The 16887-nt window shown below is 41.5% G+C and overlaps 1 long non-coding RNA gene across 1 annotated transcript; it reads left to right on the top strand.

Annotated features, from left to right (window-relative positions):
- Positions 1-765: 765 nt before the first annotated feature.
- LOC122110902 lies at positions 766-16553 on the top strand. Its single transcript, XR_006147947.1, has 3 exons — positions 766-831; positions 13845-13854; positions 16534-16553. It is a non-coding gene; the product is annotated as an uncharacterized LOC122110902 (long non-coding RNA).
- The last annotated feature ends 334 nt before the right edge of the window (positions 16554-16887 follow it).

Genomic DNA, 16887 nt, shown 5'->3' with positions numbered 1-16887 from the left:
AAACAGAAATGATATGTTATTTCTTGCTTGAGTAGAAAAGAGCAAATGTGGGGCTGGGAAGGTGGCTCAGTGGTAGAGCGCTTGCCTTGCATGCCTGAGGCCCTGGGTTTGATTCCTCAGCACCACATAAGCAAAAAGAAAAAAGCCGGAAGTGGCGCTGTGGCTCAAGTGGTAGAGCGCTAGCCTTGAGCTGAAGAGCTGAGGGACAGTGCCCAGGCCCAGAGTTCAGGCCCCACAACCAGACCCCCCCCCAAAAAAAAAGAGAAGAAAAGAAAAGAGCAAATGTTAGTTCCCATTATCCTCTTTCTTACCTTTGTGAGGCAAGAAGCAAATCTCAAGATGGCTAAGCTACGAAATTGAAGCAACCTGGATCTCTTAGTTGCCCTTGGAGGAGATCCATCTGAGCGGTAGAATGTTAGTCTTGAGAAACAAAGCTCAGGGACATTGCCCAGGCCCTGAGAACAGACAGAAAGATAGACAGACAGACACAGACAGACAGACACACACACACACACTCACACACTCACACACTCACATACACACACACGCACGCACGCACGCACGCACGCACGCACCTCTCCACACACACATTTTAAGAAACCATTTAATGTATACATAATTTGCAATGAGAACCTGAAAGATTTCTTGGGCTGGAAATATGTAGAAGAAAAATATGTGGGATTTAGATTTAACTTGGTGATAATCATGAATCATTGAAACATCAGTGGAGTTAAGAGAGATGGGGGAATGAATGCTGGAAGGGTACATTGTACTCATGAACTGACATATTGAATCGAAACCCCTTCGTACAACTTCTTAAAGATAATAATAGTAATAATAATGAAAAGAAACGTTAACACAGGCTGAGTTTGGGAGAGAGAAACTAATTATAGATATCTTTCTACTTAAATACACTTAAAGATTTTTCCCAGTTTTCAAAGTCAAGCATGCGTGCTGGTTATAGAAAAAAAAAAGCAAGACAGCCAGGTGCTGATGGCTCACATATGTAATCCTACCTATTCAGGAGGATGAGGTCTGAGGACTGTAGTTGGAAGACAGCCCAGGTAGGAAAATCCATGAGACTCTTATCTCCAATTAATCACAGAAAAAGCTGGAAGTGGCACTGTTGCTCCTCAAGTGGTAGAGAGCTAGCTTTGAACAAAAGGACCTCAGGGACAGTGGCTGGGCCCAGAGTTCAAGCCTCAGGACTGACCAAACAAAAACAAGACATATCATTATGAACTGTTGTGTATAGTTATTTCTAGTGGTTGCATAGTATCATATTGAGTGTTTAGTTCTAAATGCACTTAACCACATTTTGTATTGGGTTAGTTTCCTCAGCATTTTGGATTTTATTTTTATCCCTTAAACTATCATTATTAACACATTAATTGGACAGATTAGTAGGATTCATTGTGATATTTCCCCATGTATCCAAATCCAACATGTTTTGATCAGGTCCTCCATCTACCTGCTCCCTACCCCCCCTTTCATCCCTCCACTCTGCCCCTTTTTCATCCTTAATAATCCTTCTATTATAATTCATTCATTGTTATTGCTTTTTTGTTTCCACATGAAAACGAAAGAAAACATACAGCATATGTCTTTCTTTCAGAGAATGACTTATTTTACTTAACACGATGCCTTTCCATTTCATTCATTTTCCTACAAATGATGGGAACTCATGTGTCTTTATAGTTGAGTAATTAATTTTATTTGATTTTTTATTTTTGTGTGTGTCAGTCTTGGGGCTTGAACTCAGGACATGAGTGCTGTCCCTGAGCTTTTGTGCTCCAGTCTAGCACTCTACCACTTGAGCCACAACTCTATTTCTGGCTCATTTTTTTGTGTGTGTGTTTAATTGGAGATAAGAGTCTCATGGACTTTCCTGCCTAATCTGGCTTCTTTGTTTTTCTTTTTTTGGGTCCAGTTGTGGGGCCTGAACTCTGGGCCTGGGCACTGTCCCTCAGCTCTTCAGCTCAAGGCTAGCGCTCTACCACTTGAGCCACAGCGCCACTTCCGGCTTTTTTTTTTTTTGCTTATGTGGTGCTGAGGAATCGAACCCAGGGCCTCATGCATGCAAGGCAAGCGATCTACCACTGAGCCACCTTCCCATCCCTCTTTTTTTTTTCTTAATAAAGTTACCTTTACTTCAGAAACTGAGCTGGCTTCTAACTGTGATCCTCAGCTCTCAACCTGATGAGTAGTTAGGATTAGGTGTGATCCATCCGTGCCCAGCCAATTTTATTTTTAGAGCCATATTTTTTAAAAAAATATGTTTTTATTGTAAAGATGCTGTACAGAGGGGTTACAATTACATGAGCAAGATAATGAGTACATTTCCTATCAAGCATTGTTACCTCCTCCTTTGCTTTTCCCCTACCCTCCCTTCCTTCCCACCTCCACAACTACACTCCCCCCACCCCACCTCCATCTTTTCTTTAAGTTGCAAAATATGAACAGGTGCCAGTTCTCCTTTAATGGAATGGAAGAACTGGATTAGTTCTTATCCCTTTGTACAAACACCATTTCCTCTAGGTCTTTCCTGTGAAGAGTACCTATCTACTTTTGGAAACCATTTCCTTCCTAATACTGACCTCAGGCTAGCCTTTTCTGAGTATTTTCAAAGAAGTCAAGGAAGTCATAGGTTCAAAATTCACAGTGGGTAACACAAACATGTGTCGTCATGATGCTTCTGGAGGGTTGTTAGAAGGAAAATAATTGCCAGGACCTAAATCTTCATCTTCTATGGTTATCACTTATTTTCTGATCAAAACACTGCAGGTGACTCTGGGGGTTCACTGAGGAACATGAAAGAAGATAACTGGACACTTGTCTTGATGGTAGAGGTAAGCCTACCAGCTGTCCCTTGGCCAGGTAGCCCAGGCAATGGACGTTCTGCTCCCCTGATCCCTCCTTTAAGAGCTTGGCTGGACACCTGGTTCCCTCTAGGTGCGCATTATCAATCTTGGTGTTTGTGCAAAGCAGTCCCGACAAGCTGGTACATCATGGTCCATTGCTCTATGTGTACACAACAAAATGATTAATCATTAACATCAAAAACCTTCTGAAGGCCACATTCCCAGTTGTTGGGCAAGGTTTGATCAGGGTTGCAGGGTCCCTTTGTGAAGGTTCAGGGAGCTAGCAGCCAAAAATACTATGTAACTCTTTCCTACCCTTCTGCTTTCCAGCTGTGCACCAGACAGATGCAAGGAAAGTCTCTGTGACTACCAAGTTGAACATCTCCAGAGACAAGCTTTGATTGCTTCATCTTAAGTCAAATGCTCATTGGCTAAACCAATCAACAAGAGATGATAGTGTGTGTTTGTGTGTGTGTGTTTGTGTGTGCACGTGCACGCACATGTGCACACATGCACACATATGTATTGACACATACATGCCCCCTGAAAATGGTATGCTCAGTGAAAGAAGTCAGTCTTAAACTCCGCATCATAGGATTCCATTTATGGGGGGGGGGGGGGTGCGGGGAGTCCAGAAAAGATAAATCTATAGAGACACTGGTTGCAGGAATTCTTGTCGCACAAGAATGTTCCTCAAAACCAGGTTGGGGGCTGGGAAGGTGGCTTAGTGGTAGAGCGCTTGCCTTGCATGCATGAGGCCCTGGGTTCGATTCCTCAGCACCACATAAGAAAAGAGAAAAAAGCCGGAAGTAGCACTGTGGCTCAAGTGATAGAGCGCTAGCCTTGAGCTGAAGAGCTGAGGGACAGCGCCCAGGCCCAGAGTTCAGGCCCCACAACAAGACCCAAAAAAACAAAAAACAAAAAAACATGTTGGGGGATGATGACTGCACATTCTGTCAATTTACTACAAATGATTGAATTGCTTCCTTAAAATTGTTCAATTTTAGAGTAGCAAATTGTGCCTCAACCAAGATGTTGTAACATTTTCCACCTGGATCTAGAATATTTAATAAATAAAATCCAATAAAACAGAAATCAAAGGGAACTATAAAACTCATTTTAAAAATAGACAAGTATACTCTGACTCAGAATATTTTCTGGGCATGGAAGAAGCTGAAGCAGTAAATAATTTTTTTCTCCCTTTTAAGGCAATGAAGTATGATTTAGAATTGACTGGCAATCCTTAAATAAAAATGGCAATCAACGTGTAAAGAATGAATTCAGCAGGTATTATGCAAAAAAAAGAGAAATGACCAAAGTTTATTTTATCATCCATTTAATAATTCCTACATGAACAATTGAATTTCCTGTTGCCCACGGAAATCAATAAGATGCATCATGATACCGAGTGAGAGCTGCTAGTTGAGTTCATCCTCTAGATTAGTGAGCAAACTCTTATCTTTGTATTTTTTATTCATGGTTTTGGGATGGACTGTTTCATGTCATTTGATGACCTACACATGAAAATACAATGGACAGGCTCTTCAAACTGAGTACCCCCAAGAGAAGTGTGCATTTCTTATGCCCATCATCCTTCCATTTCTTTCAATGACTTCCCATCCTTCTAGGTTTTCCAGCTTTGAAACTACAGAGTCCTGTGCATACCTGGTCCCCATCATTCCAGGTCTGGTCATTGACAAATCTTGTCAATCCAGGTTGTTTGCCTCTCTTTTCTTACCCTTCAGGGCTTACTGTCATTATCCTGTTTCCTTCTTATCTGAAAACAGTAGTCTCCTAGATTCTGTCTGCCTCTAGGCTCCCTCATTCCATCTGCTGGTCTCCAAATTCCAAATCCTTTATAGTTGTAACTGCCTAAACACTGCCATTCTAGTTCATTCCTCCTTCTTGTGATGGTTAATTTTTATGGGTCAACTTGTCTGGGCCATGTGGTGGCCAGTATTTAGTCAATAGTTATTCTGGCTGTTTTTGGAAGGGTAATTTTGGGCAATATTAATATATGAATTGGTGGGTTTTCTTTGTACCAGTACTGGGGCTTGAACTCAGGCCCTCTTGCTCTTGCATAGCTTTTTCTGCTCAAAGCTGGTGCTCTGCCACTTGAGACACAGACTCCACATCCAACTTTGGAAGATAAGTCTCGAGGATTTGTCTATGTGGGCTGGCTTCAATCTTCAATCCACAGATCTCAGCCTCCTGGTTAGCTAGGATTAAAGGTATGAACCACCAATGCTTGGCCAATTGGTGGATTTTAAAGAAAGCAGATGACTCACCCTGATGTGGGTGGCCTAATCCAGTCAGTGGAATGTTTGATTGAAACACAAAAGGAGGGCCTTTAAGCTGACAAAGTAGCTCAAGGGGTAGAGTGCCTGCCTAGCAAGCACAAGACCCTGAATTCAAATCACAACACTCTCCTCAACAAAAAATACAAAACAAAGATGAGCTTCTTTCCAGCAGGTCTGGATTTTCTCTACAAAATTGCCTCTTCCTGGTTCTACAACAGATGGTCATTGGATTCAAATTGGAATATTAGCTCTCTTAAGCCTCCAGCTTTCCAGACCACCCTGAAGATCTTGTACTTGCCAGCCTCCATAATCTTAAGAGCCAGTTCCTTATGATAAATCTCTTTCTTCCATGAGATTTATTGGGATACCTTGTATATATATCTGAAAATATAATGAACGCTATCCCTCCCGTCCTCCCCCTCTCTTTCTTTCTTTCTTTCTGTTGGGCATGGGGCTTGAACTCAAGGCCTGGGCACTGTCCCTGAGCCTCTTTATGCTCAAGGCTAGTGCTCTACCACTTGAACCACAATGCCACTTCCAGGTTTTAAGGGGTTAATTGGAGATTAGAGTCTCATGGGGACTTTTCTGCCTGGGCTGGCTTTGAACCGCGATCCTCAGATCTCAGCCTCTTGAGTAGTTACAATTACAGGCATGAGCCACCAGTGCCTGGCTAGCCTCTCCCTTTCTTCTCTGATTAATGTATGGCAACAAAAAGAAATTTAATAAATACCTTCCTTACCTCTCAAGACACGTGCATGTGCACACACACACATACATATACACACAATTGTTCCTGTTTTTCTGGAGAACCCTAATTAATACACTGCATAGCTGTGTATCCCATATGCTCCTTTGACCACCTGACCCTTCATGCAAATGGAAATGGCTACTGTTCTTTTTACTCCAGCATTTTGTCTTCAGACATGGCTCATATTGCTCTGCCCATATCTACTCTTTAGTGACCACATGTAAAAAATGCTGTCTTTGCTGAGGAGTCTTATCTGGTCTTTAAACTCCTCCAAGCCCTTTATCTATGATCTTATAATAAATACCTTATATCAGAGACTTTAAAAAAACATGTCTTGTCTTCTTGATTATACTTATGAGCAGCTTGAGGGCAAACTATTTTTTTTCAAAGATGCGACTACCTGCCTGATGTTTGTTAGATATGGCGAAGTTGCCTCCAAGGTAAGATGTAAGAGGTAAGATGAATGTGATATCTAAATGTGAATTCATTCTTTCCCAGAAACCCTCATCTCTTTCCTTCCCAGGTGTCTCTGTTTCAATGAATGGTGGTGTTTTGAGATAGGCACCTCAAAAAAACAAAAATTGGGGAAGAGTAAAGGAAGGTAGAATGACCAGAGGGCAGCAATGAATTTTTTTGTTTGTTTGTTTTTGGTGCTAGTCCTGAGGCTTGAACTCAAAGCCTGTCCCTAAGCTTTTCTGAGCAAGGTTAGCCCTCTACCACTTGAGCCAGAGTTCTACTTAGAGCTTTCTGGTGATTAATTGAAGATAAGAGTATCAAGGATTTTCCTGCCCAAGCTGGCTTTGAACTGCCACCCTCAGATTTCAGCCTTCTGAGTAGCTAGAATTATAGACATGCGCCACTGATGTTTGGCTCAAAATTGAAAGGTTTCATTGGATTCTATGAGGAGCTCTGGGGCTAGGACAGACTCGTAGTGATGTCCTGAGCTGGGGCAAGTATGTCTTTATATGCCCTCCATGGAACAATAATTGAATGTGAAGCTTACATGCTGGCAGAGGGAGATAGATTGTAAGCAATAAACATAATTACAGGGTAATTAAAAGGTGAGAAGTGTAATGGACATAGCAAAAATGATTGGAAAGGACCTGAAATTTGGAAGTGTAGGCTGCAATTTATAATACAGTGGTCAAAGGAAGCTTTCCCTAACTAGGTGATGTTTGAACAAAAACTTGAATATGAGAACTTTAGTTATGAAGATATACAAGAGGAACATTGGGCCAGACAGCATTTTTTAAGTGTCTTACAATAAACATTTATTACTTTTGTTAATAATACCATCTTAAGGAGCAGTCATTATTCTGATTTCTATTATAATGGACTAGTTTTGCTTGTTTTTGAATTTGTGTGTGTGTGTGTGTGTGTGTGTGTGTGTATGTAAGTCCTTGGGCTTGAACTCAGGGCCTGGGCACTATCTCTAAGCTTTTTTTGCTCAAGGATAGTAGTCTACCACTTGAGCCACAGCTCTACTTCCAGGATTTGCGGGGGGCGGGGGGGGGGGCGAGAGTTAATTGGAAATAAGAGTCTCATAGACTTTTCTGACTGGCCTGGCTTTGAATTGCATTCCTCACATCTTAGCCTCCTGAGTAGCTAGGATTACAGGCATGAACCACCAGTACTCAGTCAAAGTTGTTGTTATGGTCAATTTTGCCAATAGTGTATGAAATTTCCTATTGTGTTATGTCCTTTGGATGGCAGTCAGCATCCAATGCTAAATAAACATTTTATAAGCCACATACTTTTTTTTATGTCTCATGGAGTGTATTAATTTGACCAGTTTTGCCTTTGTGTGTGTGTGTGTGTGTGTGTGTGTGTGTGTGTGTGTGTGTGTCTGTATCCTTAAAATAATATCAATTTAGTCTTGCATAAGCCAGAAAGACCTTTCTTATATTTTATCCTATTCTCAGAATTATTATTAGATCTTAAACTGGATTCACAGATACAATGGTTGTAGATTAGTTTTTCTTACTTAGATTTAGTATATTATTTGTGCCTAACCTATGTGATTCCCAGGTATCTAAGTCATATAAATTACTGATGGTCCAATGGTAATCTGATACTATTCTATGCCTCAAAATGTTTTGTGCTTTTGCTGCATGTGTAGATACCCAATTGCAAACTTCAGATTGGTCCTTATGTACAGTTCTCATAGACCAAGGAATTTTTGATAAATATTTTCTGTTCCAATAGTCTTTTTCTCTATGGCTTTCATTGCTTAGAACTGAAAAAAAAATCTCATGTGGGATCTACCAAATTAAGGAAGAGAAAAGAGTGGAAGTTATATTTTAAATTTTGTCAGATGGGATAATTTTTTCTTGGCATATTTGAAAGCTTCCACATTTCAAAATGAGAAGCCATAAATGTCTTTCAATACCAAGTTTTGCCTAGGGTTTTTTTTTTGCCGGGGGGGGGGGGGGGGGGGGAGGGGGGAAGTAATCGAAGCCTCGAATTTAAGAAGGCATAATGGCTTCCCAGAATCGAGACTACATTTCCCAGCCTTCTTTACAGCCAGGTGTGGTTCTGTGCCTGAATTCTAGCCAATCATATGTGAGAACTTGTGTATGTAACTTCTAGGTCATGTCTTTTTTCTTTCCCTATCTTGCTGGCTAGAAAGGGGATGTGGTAATGAGACTTTGCAGACCAAGTAGATAAAGTACCACCCATGGTGGCAGCTCCATAATATGGAAGGTGTTACCACATGGTACCATCAGATATGAACTATTTTTTTTTGCCAGTCCTGGAGCTCAAACTCAGGGCCAAGGCACTGTCCCTGAGTTTCTTTTGCTCAAGGATAGCACTCTACCTCTTGAGCCACCGTGTCACTTCTGGCTTTTTCTGTTTATGTGGTACTGAGGGCTTCATGCATGCTAGGCAAGTGCTTTACCACTAAGCCACATTCTCAGACCCACCTTTTTTTTGATAGTTGTGGGGCTTGAACTCAGGACTTCAGTACTGTTCCTGAGTTTTTGTACTCAAGGCTAATGCTATACCACTTTGAGCCACCGAACCACTTCTGGTTTTCTGGTGATGAATTGGAGCTAAGAATCTCATAGATGTATTAAATATGTAAGGTCTTATCTACGTGGGTTTGATTACAGAAACTAATAAAGTATTCTCTAAATAATGAAAAAAAAAAAAAAAGAATCTCATAGACTTCTCTGCCCAGGCCAGTTTGGAGCCATGGTCCTCAGATCTCAGCCTCCTGTGTAGTTAGGATTACAGGCATGAATCCCTGGCACCTGGCACAAACTACTTTCTTATAAAATATGCTGTTTTGGTTCTTAGAGATAACTTTCAAAACTATGTGTTAATAAAAAAACATAGGTTCTTAAGGCAGAGAAATTTTGGCTGAAAGACTAAGAAAATGACCAAGGAAATTTTCCATAGTCTACTTTCAGTGATAATTTTTCTTTTCTTTTCCCTCCTTCCTTCCTTCCTCCCTCCCTTCCTTCCTTCCTTCCTCCCTTCCTTCCTTCCTTCCTTCCTTCCTTCCTTCCTTCCTTCCTTCCTTCCCTCTTTCCCTCCTTCCTTCTTTCCTTTTTTTCTCTTTTGTGACAGTCCTGGGGCTTGAACAAAGGGTCTGACACTGTCTGTGAGCTTTTTTTGCTCAAAGCTATCACTCTATCATTTGAGCCATGGCTCCACTTCTGACTATTAGGTGGCTAATTGGAGATTAAGAGTCTCACAGACTTTCCTGCCTGGGCTAGCTTTGAACTATGTTCCTGAGATCTCTGACTCTTGAGTAGCTAGGATTACTGGTGTGAGCTGCTGGTACTGGGCAAGGATTTTTCTTAATTCTAGATTGGTTATGGACATGTCTTGCTAAATACTTGAAGAGGCCCGTTCAAGTTTGAGGCTAAAGTTAGAAAGTCTCTTTAACAAGTTACAGGCAGTTCAAAACATAGTAAAAAGTATGTGAAAGTCATCAGAAAGAGATTTAGATCCAACAGGAAGGTAGTCAGACCAGAAAGGTTTCAATATATAAAGAAAAGTCTCAAAACTGCTCGTAAAAGTCTTAGGTAGTCATCAAGAGATTCAAATGCTTAAAAATAAAAGGCCTCAAGCTGAGTGTAGTGGTCAATGCCTATAATTCCAGCTACTTAGGAGACAGAGGCCAGAGAATCACAAGTTCAAGGCAGTTCCACACAGCTAGTGACACGCTATCTCAGAAACAAAATACAAACTAAAAAGCTGGGGGTATAGTTCAGATGATAGAGTGCTTTCAGGTGTTGATGAGGCCTTGGTTCCAGTCCTAAGTACCACAAAAAAAGCAGGATAGGCACAAAGCTGTGAGGAAAAGTTTTAATGATATTTGAAAGGGTTTTGCATAGAAAATATCTATCAAAAAAGTTATGAAGGCTGCTGGGTGCTGGTGGCTACTACTTGCTACTGAGGAGGCTAAGATTTGAGGAACATGGTTCAATGCCAGCCCAGGCAGGAAAGTCAGTGAGACTCTTACACATAATTTACCACCAAAAAACCAGAGATGAAGCTGTGGCTCAAAGTGGTAGAGTGCTAGCCTTGAGCAAAACAGAGAGCCCAGGTCCTGAGTTCAAGCCCCATGACGACGACGACAACAACAACAACAACAAAAAGGTCATGAAGACACTGAACCATCAGGAAGAATCTTAAGCAAGTCATAAAGAATTACTCCTATGTCCAGAGATGTCTGAACATCATTGAAAACTGTCAAAAATCAGCAATGATCCCAAATAGGTCAAGTGTCTCAGGGCAGCAAGCATCTCAAATATGGCAAGAAGAGTCTCAATCATGTCAGAGAGACTCTCAAGCAAGAAAATATTGTTTCAAATATAATAAGGAGGGCCTCAAATTCACCAGGAATGATTTCAAACAACAACAAAGAATCTTACCATTAAGGAATCTTTGAAGTAAGGCAGGAAGAGTCACCAACAAATTAGGATACATCTTTGACATGTCAAGCAGGGCTTCAAGCAAATCAGGATGAGTCACAAATGTGCCATGGAAAGTCTCAAACATGTCAGGCATTTCAAGCATGCCACAAGGGTATCACACAAGTCAGAAGAGGTTTGAAGCATAACAGACAGGGTCTCAAAGGCATCAAGAAGAGTCTCACATACTTCAAGAAAAGCTTCAAATACTTCAAATATGTCCAAAAAAAATTCTCAACTATTCCAGGGAAACTATCTGATATAACAAGTCAGGAAGGATCAAAGGGTCTGGGGAAGAATCTTACCTGCTCAGAATGGGTCATAAGCAAGTAAGAATGAGTCTTCAACAAGTGGGAAGGTTGTAAAACATGACAAAAAGGATGTCAAAGACAACAGGGAGAGTATCAAATGGCCAAGAAGGGCCTTAGAGCTGGGTGCTGGTGGCCCACACCATAAACCCTAGCTACTCAGGAGGCTGAGATCTAAGGATCATGGTTCAAAGCCAGCTGGACAGGAAAATCTATGGGACTCTTATCTCTAATTAACCACCAGAAAACTGGAAGTGACACCATGGCTCAAAGTGGAAGAGTGCCAGCCTTGAGCAAAAAAAAAATGCTCAGGGATAGTTCCCAGACCCTTAGTTAAAGTCCCATGCCCAGCAGGAAAAAAAAAGGAAGGAAGGAAGGAAATAAGGAAATAAATGCAAATAAAAACAAAACCAAAATGGCTGGCAGCATAGCTCAAGTGACAGAGCCCTTGCCTAGCATATACAAGGCCCTGGGTTCAAATTCAGTGATGAAAAAAAGGAATCAAGAAGGCAACAGTCTCAACTAGGAAATGTTCATGGGTATGTTTAGAAGTCTCAAACTTGTCAGGAAGAGTGTCAAACAAGTACAGGTCCCAAACATGTCAGGAAGGGTCTCAAGTCAAGTAGAGTGTCTTGCAAGTTCACAAAGGGTTTCCAACTGCCCCCATTAGGGAGGGCTTCAACATCATTCTAGAAGTCTCGGACATACCAGGAAGAATTTTCTCATATCAGGATGTGTTTCAAACATTACAGGAAGTGTCACAAAGAGAAAGGAAGGAGCTGTAATCCATCATGAATTCCCTCAAACCAGACTAGAAGGTTCTCCAAAATCATAAAAGGAAAGCTTTGAAATTTGTCAAGTAAGGGATATACATAAATGTGGAAATGTCTCAAGGTCTCTTATATGTTACTCGAAAAGATTCTCAAACCATTCCATTCTTTTGTGATGGATTTGAGGCACTGGCTTTCTATTTATGACCCCTTCTGCCAGGTTTTCTTGACAGTTTTAATACTCCTCCTGTCAGAAAGCATGTTAAATCCACCAAGAAGTGTCTCTAATATATGAGAAAGGACTCAAATGAGTTAGGGGATGCCTCCAGTGTGATAGGAAGAACTCAAGTTTGCTGAGAAATATGCAGAATGGAGAAGAAAAGTTTGTTATACATGATGAAGTATCAGAACAAGTCTAGAGGTTTCTCAAAGCAAAATAATAAGAAAGTTGCAAATAAATCAGTAAGAATCTCAGACAGAGATAGGGTATCGCTGAGTGCTGGTGTCTTATACCTGCAATCCTAGCTACTCAGGTGACTGAGATCTGAGGATCACAGTTCAAAGCCAGCCCAGGCAGGAAAAGTTCATGAGAATCTTAGCTCCAATTAACTACCACAAAACTGGAAGTGGTGTGGCTCAAAGTGGTAGAGTGCTACCCTTAAGCAAAAGAGCTTAGGGACAGTGCCCAGGCCCTGAGTTCAAGCCCCACAACCGACAAAAAAAGAAATACAAGGTCTCTGCCAGGAAAGGCTTCCAATGTCAGTAAGAGTCTCACCAGGAAGAGTAGGCAACATATCAGGAAGTCTTGTGTAGAGAGAGGAAGGGTCTCTTATGAATCAGAAATGTTATCAAACAAGTCCAAAGGTTCTAAAGTAGTCAGAAATGATATTAAGTATGTAAACAAAGGACTCGGTGAGAGAATTTATGGCTCAAAAAGACCAAAATACCTCTGAAAGGGTCCCGAACTTGTCAAGAAATGTTTTCAGTAGATTTACTTCATAAGCAAATCCTAAAATGGCAAGAAGAGTCCCAAACATGACCAGAAATGTCTTTAAACTTCTCAGAACAGAAACTGACCAGAGCAGAAGGAAGAGTCTCAGATACCTAAGGTAATATCTCAGTTAAATTAGGAACATTCTCATGGTAGTAAGAATGAGTCATAAATATTTCAGTAAGGTTTACCAAACTAAACAAAGAGGCTCAAATTCACTCAAGAGAGTCTCAAACGTGTCAGAAAGTTTCTCAAGCAAATCAAGAAGGGTCTCAAGCAAGTTAGAAAAGATCTCCTGCATGTCAAGAAGAGTTTTCACAGCAGTTTGAAGAGTCTCCAATATGTCAGGAAGAATCTCCAATAGGAAAAGTTTCTCAAAAGAGTCAAGAATGATTGCAAAGAGGAAAGAAAAGTCTCCATGGAGCTGGGCACCTGTGGTTCATGCCTGTAATCGTAGCTACTCAGGAGTCTGAAATCTGAAGATCCTGGTTCAAAGCCAGCCTGGGCATCAAAGTCTGTGAGACTTTTATCTTCAACTCACTACCAAAAAACCAGAAATGGAGCTATGGCTTCAAGTGGTAGAGTGCTAGCCTTGAGCATAGAAGCTTAGGGACAGCATCCAGCATCCAGAGCAGTGTGTGTGTGTGTGTGTGTGTGTGTGTGTGTGTGTGTGTGTGTGTATACACGCACACACACACACACACACACACACACACACACACACACACACTTCTCAACTATGTCCTAATGGTCCCAGCCTGGAAATATCTCAGACATTAAGAAGATTCTCACATGCATCAGAAGTAATTGCAAATATGTCAGGATCATAGGAATCATCTCAGACAATTCAGGAATGGCCTCACACGTATCAGGGACCAAGCGTCTCTTCAAATATGTTAGCCATGGTTGCATGTATGTCAGGAAAGTTCTTAACCATAGAGAGGTAAGTGTGTGGGTGCTGGAAAAGATTTCTAACACATTAAGCAAGTGGATGGATATCACCAGAAAGTCTCAAATAGAGGAAGAGTCTCAAACATGGCAAGAAATATTCCCAAGAGATTGGAAGAATCTGAAACACATTAGAAATCCTTTCAATCCAGAGTGGAAGGATCTCAAAGTAGGAAAAGTGTGGTATTCATCATTGGGGGCAGTAAGAGCCTCAAAGACATGTGGAAGGGATGTAAATATTTCATGAAGAGACTCCAATGAGCTGGGAAACAGCTCCAGCCACTCAACGAGATGTCTCAATGTGTCACAAAGAGTCTCAAAAAAAAAAAATCCTGAAAACATGTCCAGAAGAGTTTTAAATATATCAGGTTCTTAAGTATGACAAGAAGAGTCTCAAGCATGCCAGCAGGCATCTTAAACATGTTAAAAAGTGTGTGAATTGTCTCAGAAACCATCTAGACAACAAAGAGAGGAATAATCTTAATTACATCATTAATCCTTTTAAGCAAGTGCAGAAGGGCTGCAAAGAATCAACAAGAGCTTTAAATATGACAGTAAGTATCTCAAACAGAGAGACACACATACCTCTAGATCGGTCTCCGATAAGTCATAACAAATTGAATAGACCAGTAAGAGACTCAAACAAGACATGAAGGGTGTCATGCATATCAGGGAGAGATTTAAAGATAGCACAAAGTACATATTTCAGAGAGAAATATGTGACCCAAATGTCTAAGGAAGGTGTTTTTTTGTTTGCTTCTTTTGGTTGGTCATGGGGTTTAAACTCAGGACCTGGGTGCTGAGCTCTTTTTTTTTTTCCTTTCCAGTCAAGGGGCTTGAACTCTGGGCCTGGGCACTGTCCCTGAGCTCTTCAGCTCAAGGCGAGTGCTCTACCGCTTGAGCCACAGCACCACTTCTGGTTTTCTGGTGGTTAATTGGAGAAAAGAGTCTCACGGACTTTCCTGTCTGGGCTGGCTTTGAACTAGGATTACAGGCATGAGCCACTGGCACCCAGCTTCCCTAAGCTCTTTTGATCAAGGCTAACATTCTTCCACTTTGAGCCACAACGCCACTTCTGGTTTTCTGTTGGTTAATTGGAAATAAGAGCCTCACAGACTTTCCTGCCCTGACTGGCTTCCAACCTTGATCCTTAGATCCTCAAATCCTTAGATCCTCAGATCTCAGCCTCCTGAGCAGCTAGGATTACAGGAGTGAGCCACCAGTGCCAGGCACTTCTAAGGACGTTTTTGAAGAGCAATGAAGGGTCTTCAATATATGAGGAGCCATTTTATATAAGTCAGGAAGGTTTTCAAACATACCAAGAAAGGTCTGAAATGTGTTCTAAATACACCAAGCAGATCTGGAATGAGTATTGAACAGAAAATGTCTGAAACTTCTTAGGAATTTTCAAGAAGAAAGATTTTCAAACATATCAGAAAGCATCTTTAACAAATTCTCAAAGTAGTAAAGATGCACTGTAAATAATTCTATAAGGTATTGTCAAAAGATGGGAGGTTCTCAGGTACTTCTCAGATACTTCTACTGTCTCAAACATGTCAGAAAGGGTCCTCGAAAAAGTCAGAGAGCTAGTTGCCGGTGGTTCACACCTCTAATCCTAGCTACTCAGATGCTGAGATTTGAGGATCGTGGTTTAAAGCCAGTTCAGGCAGGAAAGTTCGTGAGACTCTTATCTCCAAAGAACTACCCCAAAGCCAGAAGTGGAGCTGGGGCTCAAGTGGTAGATGTTAGGAAGCAGAGTCATTTTCAGCATCACTTCTTAGGAAACTGAGTCATGAGTGTTAGGAAAGATCTAGCAGATGAAAGGAAGGAAAGAAGGAAGAGACTAGAACAGGCTTTAATTCTTGCTGCAGAGAGACTCCATGTAACACAGAGCAGTATTGGAGAAACAGGGTGTGGGAGTGGGAGAGGGGTTAAAGTTTTTATACATTTGAGGGAGAGAGATTCTTTTGAATGTCTTTGTAGTTGCAGCAGACTGTATAATGTCCTTGCAGCTGTGGCAGACAGTGAACTTTCAGATAAGGTCTGGGGTGAAGTTTTGCTGAGAATAACTCAAGGCCAGGGATAAAATTCTGGGGAGGGGGTCAGTGAGCCATGGGACCAATATGGAGTTATAAGAACAAAGCAAATTCTCATCAGTAAATTGCTAGCCTTGAGCAAAAAAAAAAAAAAAATTAAGGGACAGTGCCCAGGCCTTAAGTTCAAGCCCCAGGACTGACACTTCTCCTCTCCTCCCCCCTCCGTCCCCACCCCTTACAAAAAAAAGGCAGAGAATTGCTCAATGAAGTCAGAAAAGAGCCTACCTATGAAATCTAGAGTCATACATAAGTCATGAAGGTTCTCAAACACATGAGGAAGAGTCTTTTTTTTTTGGGGGGGGGGTCCGGTCATGGGGCCTGAACTCTGGGTCTGGGTGCTGTCCCTCAGCTCTTCAGCTCAAGGCTAGCGCTCTACCACTTGAGCCACAGCACCACTTCCAGCTTTTTTCTTTTTGCTTATGTGGTGCTGAGGAATCCAACCCAGGGCCTCAGGCATGCAAGGCAAGTGCTCTACCACTGAGCCACCTTCCCAGCCCGAGGAAGAGTCTTAAAAGGTTAAATGACCTTAAAGATGCAAGAAGAATCTAAAAAAAATATAAACAAAACAACAAAAGTGGAGTGCCAGTGGCTCACGCCTGTAATCCTAGCTACTCAGGAGGCTGAGATCTGAGGATCCCGGTTCAAAGGCAGCCAGGGCAGGAAAGTCCGTGAGACTCTTACCTCTCATTAAACACAAGAAAACTGGAAGTGGAGCTGTGCTCAAGTGGTAGGATGCTAGCCTTGAGCACAAAAGCTCAGAGGTAGCGCCCAGGTTCTGAGTTCAAGCTCAATGACCAACAGAAAAAAAAGTCAGAGTAGTCTGAAATGCAGAAAGTGTTTCAAATACTACAGTATGAGTAGCATGCATGTCAGCAATGTTCTCTAATGTACCATGAGAGTTTGCAAACAGGAAGAATTTCAAGCAAGTCAGAAAAGGCTT

This window comes from Dipodomys spectabilis, unplaced genomic scaffold (assembly GCF_019054845.1).
Source record: "Dipodomys spectabilis isolate Male_0828 unplaced genomic scaffold, ASM1905484v1 ptg000082l, whole genome shotgun sequence".
In the NCBI taxonomy this organism is placed as follows: Eukaryota; Metazoa; Chordata; class Mammalia; order Rodentia; family Heteromyidae; genus Dipodomys; species Dipodomys spectabilis.
The sequence above is the reverse complement of the archived record's forward strand: the minus strand, read 5'-3'. Positions and strand labels throughout refer to the sequence as shown.